Below are 9,101 nucleotides of genomic sequence, written 5' to 3'. Positions count from 1 at the left end.
TCTTGATTTTTGTCAAGTTAGATGCATTCCTGGGTCAACATATTTTGTTGATCCTGGAACAACATTCCTGTCTGAAAATTTATTCCTAACCATAATCCATACCCCAAAACCTAACCCTACCCATAATTTATCCCTGAAATTAAAGGGAAATGATAGGTGAAATAACACTGATGTAGAAGCACCGAACCCTGGTTGTAAGCCTAAACTTGATATAAACAGTAAACTTGTCCCTTAAAATCTGATTTGTTGTTTGGAATGTTATTTCAGAATCAACAAAGAATTGGTAAAATCATGTTCTGCACTGGTGGAACCCTTTCAATGGGTTTATATGGTACACCCTAACCCTTTGATCACTAAATTAAAGGTGCCATAGAATTGAAAATTGAATTTACCTTGGCATAGTTGAATAACAAGAGTTCAGTACATGGAAATGACATACAGTAAGTCTCAAACTCCATTGTTTCCTCCTTCTTATGTAAATCTCATTTGTTTAAAAGACCTCCGAAGAACAGGCGAATCTCAACATAACATCATTAATATGTACGCCCCCAATATTTGCATATGCCAGCCCATGTTCAAGGCATTAGACAAGCCAGTATTAACGTCTGGAGCAGCACAGCTGATTCATCAGATGTTATGCAGGTAAGCAAGCAAGGACAATAGCGAAAAATGGCAGATGGTGCAATAATAACTGACATGATCCATGATATCATGATATTTTTAGTAATATTTGTAAATTGTCTTTCTAAACGTTACGTTAGCATATTGCTAATGTACTGTTAAATGTGGTTAAAGTTACCATTGTTTCTTACTGTATTCACGGAGACCAGAGCCGTCGTTATTTTCATTATTAAACACTTGCAGTCTGTATAATTCATAAACACAACTTCATTCTTTATAAATCTCTCCAACAGTGTGTAATGTTAGCTTTTTTAGCCCGTTAGCCATACATAGGCTACTATGAAACTCATTCAGAATAAAACGTAAACATCCAAATAAATACTATACTTACATATCGGGTACACTTTGGTATCCATTTTGAGGGTTATATTAGCTGTGTGAACTTTGTTTATGCAATGTATTATAAAGTCGCAAGCTTGGGGGCAGGGATTGCGAGCATTTAAAGGGGACGCGCGCTGAATCGGAGCATATTTAATGATGCCCCAAAATAGGCAGTTAAAAAAATTAATTAAAAAAAATCTATGTGGTATTTTGAGCTAAAACTTCACAGACACATTCAAGGGACACCTTAGACTTATATTACATCTTGTGAAAAAGCGTTCTATGGCACCTAGTGCAAGTTTGGGTAAATTAAGTGCAAGCACTGCAAGTTGCTGTTGTGATGTCACAATTGTGTTGTATTGTGGTCTATGGAGCTGCCTGAAGTGTACATATGAGTAGACTCGCTTCCTCAATCAAAAGGGTCTGTCCAAATAAATTTCCCTCATCCACTTAAAATGAATGCACCTTAAAACGACAAGACATGGCAGAAGGCAGTGACAGCACTCGGGAGATTTTTCAGCCATCTAAGAGGACCAAATCTGAGGTCTGGTCATATTTTGGATATTACCCTGTCTGCAGATCTTGCAAAAAAGAAAGTCACTACAAAAGGGGGAAACACATCAAATCTGCGGAGTCATCTTTGTGACCACCACCTGTTGTATAGCAAATCCAAGGTAAGTTAACTTTTACCTCAATACCAAAACTAAGTTAGGGAAATAATTGGACACAAAAGTTGCATTTGAAGGAAACAAGAGATACAATGATACAAGAGACATGGATGTGTGCTGTTAAAATGCGTTCCTATTGACAAAGGTCATTATAAGGAAAGAAATGCTGCAGAATAGAATCAAGTATTCTTTTAGTTTATTCACCTGTTACACCACGCCTGTCCCGGACTCCGATTCCCATGATCCTCCTTGTTTGCACACCTGAACTCACTTCCTTCATCAAAAGCTGGGAAAACGGCTCTCTCTCTCTCTACACCTACTTATATACAAATATATTGTTTTATTTTTGGATAAGTTCAAGTTCATGTTCATAAACACAGAAGGGTTGACTGGGAATTGTTTGTTCTACTTGGTAAGTGAGTTTATAGCAGTTGTTCAAGTTATCTCTAATCCTGTATTTTTCATTAGTTAATGAAATGTTAGAGGCATCCGCAATATAAATAAAAGAAAGGCTGTGTTTTTGTTTTTGAAAGATAAAAGGGCTGATTTTTATGTATTACAAGAAACGCATAGTTCAAGGGATGATTATAATTTTTGGAAAAATCAATGGGATCAGGACATTTGGTTGTGTTATGGTACAAATAGATCAGCAGAGGTAGCTATTCTCAAAGGAAATTTCAGGGGCAAAATTCTTCATAATGAAAGTAATAATAATGGAAGGTGGCTAATACTCATATTAGAGGACTCTCATAAACAATATATGGTACTAATTGCAAATCTACAACTTTGCTTTTACTTCATGAATTAGAAGAACAAATTTCAGACCTATCTACTAAATATGTGGATGCAAAAATTATACTTGGGGGGTGATTTTAATGTAGTCCCAGATAATAACTTAGATAGATGGCCTCCCAAAGGAGTAAAAGATGATGTTAATAACAAGATTATCCCTGGGTTATGCAATAATTTAGGACTTGTTGATATCTGGTGAAAAATGAATTAATGTATGTATACATACATAATAGTGATTTGTCTTTGCAGTCTCGTATAGATCTATGGTTAATATCAGAGGAGTTGACATCATTAATTGACAACGTTACTATTGATCCTAGAGTTTATACGGACCATAAATCTATTCAAATTTTCATTACCATTAATGACAGTAGAAAAAACATAAGCAGAAGTGGATACTGGATTTTAAACAATTCTTTATTATTAAATGATGATTTAAACGGGAAGTCTTAAGAATAATTAATAAATACTATAAACAGAGTTTAATTACTAACCAATATGTACACATACAACTTGCCAGTACATTGAGCAGTGCACTTCAACTATATTTTAAAGATATTAGAAGCAATTACGAAGGTAAATATAAAGTTGTATTAAATCCCACTTAAATGGTTAAAAAAAATCATTCAAAAGTTCAAGTATTTGCATTTAATATGAACTAAATCTATGATACATTTGAAATTAATTACAAATAGAATGCACTTAAGCGATGAAAACATAACATTTAATTCACACTTAAGTGTGTTCTTTTAAAGTATATTATTTGTGCAATAAGTACACTTTATAAAAGTATACTAAAGTGCACTTTTTTCACAAGGGCAGGCGACAAGGGACGGGCATTATTTTAAATTTGTGAATTCATCTGAATTTACAGATCTTGGTAACTTTTACAATAATGCAAGTACACAATTTACCCAAAGTACACAACTAAAAATATATCACAGAGCAAGTGGTTTTGTATATTTTAATCTTACATATTCTCTCTAAAGCTGCAAAGTGATTTCATCCTTGTATTTTGTTGTTCGTTAACATTCATGACACAGAAAGCAGCAATCCTTCTGTCTTATCTGTGTCTATGTATTTTGAGTATTCTTGTACTTATCTGTCATGCTATCTGGTTAATTTTCTTTTGGGGGTTTTGACGGTTAGATGGAGTCCTGTTGGCTAAATTCTATCAAGCCATTAGCGGGAGAATTTCAGTTCTTGTGTTCTTTATGAGTCTTTGCTTTAGAAACCATATACCTTCTATCGATTTACCAAAAATATCTGCCTTCAAATCACAATGCAGTGGTTTAGAATTCTCCTAACAGCAGATGGAGAGGACCGCTGTGTTCCAACTCATTTCTACTTAGGACATTCTTCTTGGACTGGCACTGCTACGAAAGCAGCTGAATGTGGTGTCAGCCTCCTCTATCAAGATGAAGTGTACACGTTCATTCTCATCTTTTAAGTTCCAAGCAAGATCAGACTCCATAATAATACTCAAATAATAATCAAGGTATGTTTGTTATCGCGAGCTACTGGTGGTGGTGTCATCATTTTTCTACAATATCTTTGACTTTGGTCTTTACAAATGTCCCTTTTCATCATTGGCTTATTGTGACCTGTCATCGTTTATTTATAATGAGCCTATCATGGCCCTTCACATATAACAGCCTATCGTGGCTTCTGCATAACATAGCATATCGTTTTCTTTGCCTAAATGGCTATCATGACTCTTGCATTATATGGCATATCGTTGCCGTCGACAGGGATGGCCAGTATTTATGATACATTTCAAATACAAAATAGTATTTTGTAATTTGTATTTGATAGGGTTGATGAAAATGGCTTTGAATTTTGTATCAAAATACTTTAGTGTTTTGTATTTTTGTAGTTTTAAAATACTATAAAATACTTTGTAAGAAGTCTACATGATGACATAAAAGTGCGGCCTCTGATTGGTGCTTACACAGTATTATGCCCAGACTTGTTGTTCAGAACAGATGTTAAAGGGTTACTTCACCCAAAAATGAAAATTCTGTCATTTATTACTCACCCTCATGCCGTTCTACACCCGTAAAACCTTCGTTAATCTTCGAAACACAAATTAAGATATTTTAGTTGAAATCCGATGGCTCCGAATCTTCCTGAAGCAGCATTTTGAAATCGGCCATCACTAAATAAGTCGTTATTTTGTTTTTTTTGGTGCTCCAAAAATAATCTTGTCGCAGATATAATCAATTCAATGATATTGAACCACTGTACTCACATGAACCAATTTAAATTTATTTTTAGTACCTTTATGAATCTTGAGAGAGGAAGTGTCCATTGCTCCCTATGGAGGCCTCATGGCCGATTTCAAAACGCTGCTTCAGGAAGATTCGGAGCCATCAGATTTCAACTAAAATATCTTAATTTGTGTTCTGAAGATTAACGAAGGTCTTACTGGTGTGGAACAGCATGAGGGTAAGTAATAAATAACAGAATTTTCATTTTTGGGTGAACTAACCCTTTAAGTTTTGGTGTTCGTTTTGGTAGCCTAGGCTAAATAGCTTACGAATTTACATAATGTTCTTTAAAACTATTATACCAAGCAGCAGCCCCCTATATTTATGATTAACAATCAAATGATTAATTAGTTAGAAACTAGTTGCTATGCATACAGGTGCCAAAATCAGTTGTCTTCTTATGAATGACTTGTTTGTCATTGAGTCAGTGTTGCTGATGCAAAGGCCCTTCGTTACCAAACACAGAGTAACTAAATTAGGATACATTTATGAGTTATTCGCAAACATTATACTGTTAGTTACTTTAAAACTAACCTTCATCTGGGAGATCACAGGGATATGTGAATATTTGATCTGTTAAAGCCACAATATGTACATTTTCGCTGCTAGAGGTCGCTTATTCAGTCGCTTATCCTTGATTTTGTGGAGTCATGGGATGTGTTGTCTTCACGTCTACAGCCGATGGAAAAGAATCAGGACGGGACTAAGGCAGAAATCATGTTCATGGATGAGATTATCAATGTTACCGAGTGATGTTGGAGCTGAATGAGACCGCTGGAGCGAATGTTAATGAGAGATGAGCGCGACACATGCCTCAAAAGCAGCTGAACTTTTATTATGCCACAGTTGCCGCTTCCACTTTTTTTGGTCTAGCGTATGTGGGGTAACGCAGTGCTGTTTATCATATTAGATACATTTGAAAACAGTTGAAAGTTGTTATAATGCTACTCTGTGGCTGCTACGAGACACTTGTTGCACACTGCAGTGTAGGCAGATCAACATTAGTCATTTTAAAACAAGGTGCTCGCAGTAAATCAAGAAAATTAGATTTAAACAAGAAGCTATATAACATAGTTTTCTGTCGATAAATGAATCCAAACAGTTCCTCATCTCTCTAATAAAACATATATGTTTTATTAGACAGATGAGGAATATAATGCGTCTTTGATGTTTCCATTGGTTTCTACAAAATAAAACTGGAAATCGAGGGTAATAATGTCATTGATAGGCGACACACGGACACAGTCTGTGTCCTGGTTAAAATTGCTTATTTCTCTGGATTTAAACATTCTTGGAAACATTTGGGATAATGTAAGTACACAACTCAACAAAATATATAAAATTGTTCTAGTGGTTTTTGTATATTTTAATCCAAAAATCCTACATATTTATTGCATGACTCGGGCAGAGAAAAGCTGTTGCTATCAAACATTGTTTACTTAATCAACTGAGTCAGTGTAATGGTGAGGGGATCGATCAAATGGGCCCATTATCTTTTAGTATTTTTAAAATACAAAAATACAGTAGTTTATTTTGATACATGGTCTGGCTACTGTATTTTGTAGTTTATTTTGATACACTTAAAATTACGGTATATGATATTTTATTTTAAAATATATTTTGATGTATTTTTGCCCAACCCTGGCTGTCGGGCATATCGTTGCAATCACATGAATGGCCTATCATAGCTCTTCATATAGCTCTGCTTATTATGGCTTCAAAGGGCTTTAAACGATACCAGATTAAGGAATAAGGGTCTTATCTAGCGAAACAATCGGTCATTTTCGTGTAAAAAATGTAAATGTATATGCTTTATTTAAACAAATGATATCCTTTCAAGTTCTTCTGCCAAAACCGCACTTTTGTATTCTTCAAAAAGCTTAGATTTTTTTTAGAAAATGACCAATCATTTCGCTAGATAAGACCCTTATTCCTCGTCTGGTATTGTTTAAAGCCCTTTGAAGCTGCACTGAAACTGTCATTTTGACCTTCAACTGTTTGGAGGCCATTGAAGTCCACTATAAGGAGAATAATCCTGGAATGTTTTCATCAAAAACCTTTATTTCTTTTCGAGTGAAGAAAGAAAGACATGAACATCTTGGATGACATGGGGGTGAGTAAATTATCAGGAACATTTTATTTGAAAGTGAACTAATCCTTTAAATCTCCTGCGGTAAGTATAAGTATACTTCTTCCACGGCCTACGTGGCCTTCTATGCCTTATATGTCAGTCTACAGCCTACATGGCTTTCATGCTCGGCCTAACGTAGCAATGTTACGGCCTACGTGGCATTCTTCACATAATTTAAGCTATGGCATAACGATCCTTTCTGTGAATGATTTAACATTTATTTAAATGTCTATGTATGCATTATCTCTTTCTTTTGGTTAATACTTTAGTAATGTCATCTAAAGAATCCTCCAACTGGTGCGTATTTTCTTTCCAATCTCAGTTCATCTTAAGGCAGGATCTGCAAACGTCTGCTACGATGATATTTGCATACAAACTGTTTAATAAATCTTATCCAAATGTTTCTTGGCCTTCCGAGTCTTTCTGGTAGAACTGATGTGTACCATGCATGCATCATTTGCTTTTTCTCTCAATCTCTGATTCAAAATAGATGTAAATGTTCTTATATCACTTACACTTTGAGCCTCAGAAATACAACAAAACTCTAAATACAACAAAACTCAACAAAAAACAGGAGACCCATGTTTTTCTACCTGCGTCATCTAAATGAAAAAGCATATAATAACATTTTCTTGGATATCGATGATTAGACATAGACACTAATTTTATCCAAAACATGATACATCTTTTCATATAAGTAATGGATAATACAAATCTACCCAGACCTCCCAAGACAGCTACATTGCTCACACTTGTGCTGATATTGAAGAGTTTTTAAAAAAAAAGATAACTGAACATTTTCAGCTCCATAATATAATATGGGTGCTACCATGTGGTCGAACAAATTAAAGGCTTGGTTACATCTAATTTTATGCTTACGAACAAACCTTAGTAAAGAAAGCATTAGCTTCTTATCTTGGCTTGCTAAGTGTTCTTGGGCTTTCCACCATGACAGTTTGGGTGTAAGCCACATACGCAAATATTTGTAACAATTAACCACTTCAATCTGTTGACCAGCGAAATACCATTTTTCATCCTTATTTAAAGAGCCCCTCTTCTAAATATCATAATTTTTGTTTTACTCAGATTCACTCTCATACTGTAAAGGCTACAAAATATTTCCAGCTGTTCAGCTTCTTTCTGTAACCCTCCAACTGTATCTAATACATTAGCCATATCATCAGCATATAACAAGGTCTGTACTTCTGTGATACTTTCAATCTGAATACCTTTACAATTTTCCTTTAACATTGTTATATATTCATTTACGAAAAGATTAAATAAAAGTGGACTCACCATGCGGCCCTGTCGTACACCAATGCTACAGCCAAAATAATTTATTAAACCATCAGTTCCTTTTACACATGATTTTAGAATACATAGATTTCAGTACCCTAAAAACCTTTACACCAATACCATTCTTAATGAGAGTAAAATACAAGAGACTATGCTGGATACTATCAAAAGCTTTGGAAAAATCAATAAATATACAGTACATCCTTCCTTTTTCGCTTCGTAATATATTTCTGAAGTGACTGTAAAATAAAAATATTATCCATTGTGGAATAACCTAACCTATAACCTGCTTGTTCTTCATAAAATATCTTGTTTGCCTCTATGTAAGATACTAATCTCCTGTTCAAAATCTTACCAAGTACATCAAGCAAAGAAATTCCTCTATAATTTTTGACATTATTTCTACCACCACTCTTATATAATGGGCAAATCACAGCCTCACACCAAGCCTTGGGAAAGTCACCGGTGTCCAAATATTTTGTTATATAAAGAAAGCATAAAAGGGCATAACATATGTGGTGCTGCTTTCAGCATCTCAATAATAATGCCATCTGGACCAGGGGCTTTCTGTTGCTCAGTGACAATAGATTTGAGGATCTCATAATAGGTAATATTGTTATCCAGGACTAAAAACGGCAATTTCATGAGTGTTCACAAAATTTGTAACATAATTCTCAAAGTCAGCAACTACAAACCCGATTCCAAAAAACTTTGGGACACTGTACAAATTGTGAATAAAAAAGGAATGCAATAATTTACAAATCTCATAAACTTTTTGCTATTTTTGCTATTTTATTCTCAATAAAATATAGATAACATATCAAAAGTTGAAAGTGAGACATTTTGAAATGTCACGCCAAATATTGGCTCATTTTGGATTTCATGAGAGCCACACATTCCAAAAAAGTTGGGACAGGTAGCAATAAGAGGCCAGAAAAGTTA

Source organism: Megalobrama amblycephala, linkage group LG14, assembly GCF_018812025.1.
Source record: "Megalobrama amblycephala isolate DHTTF-2021 linkage group LG14, ASM1881202v1, whole genome shotgun sequence".
Taxonomy (NCBI): domain Eukaryota; kingdom Metazoa; phylum Chordata; class Actinopteri; order Cypriniformes; family Xenocyprididae; genus Megalobrama; species Megalobrama amblycephala.
Note: the sequence above shows the minus strand (reverse complement) of the source record.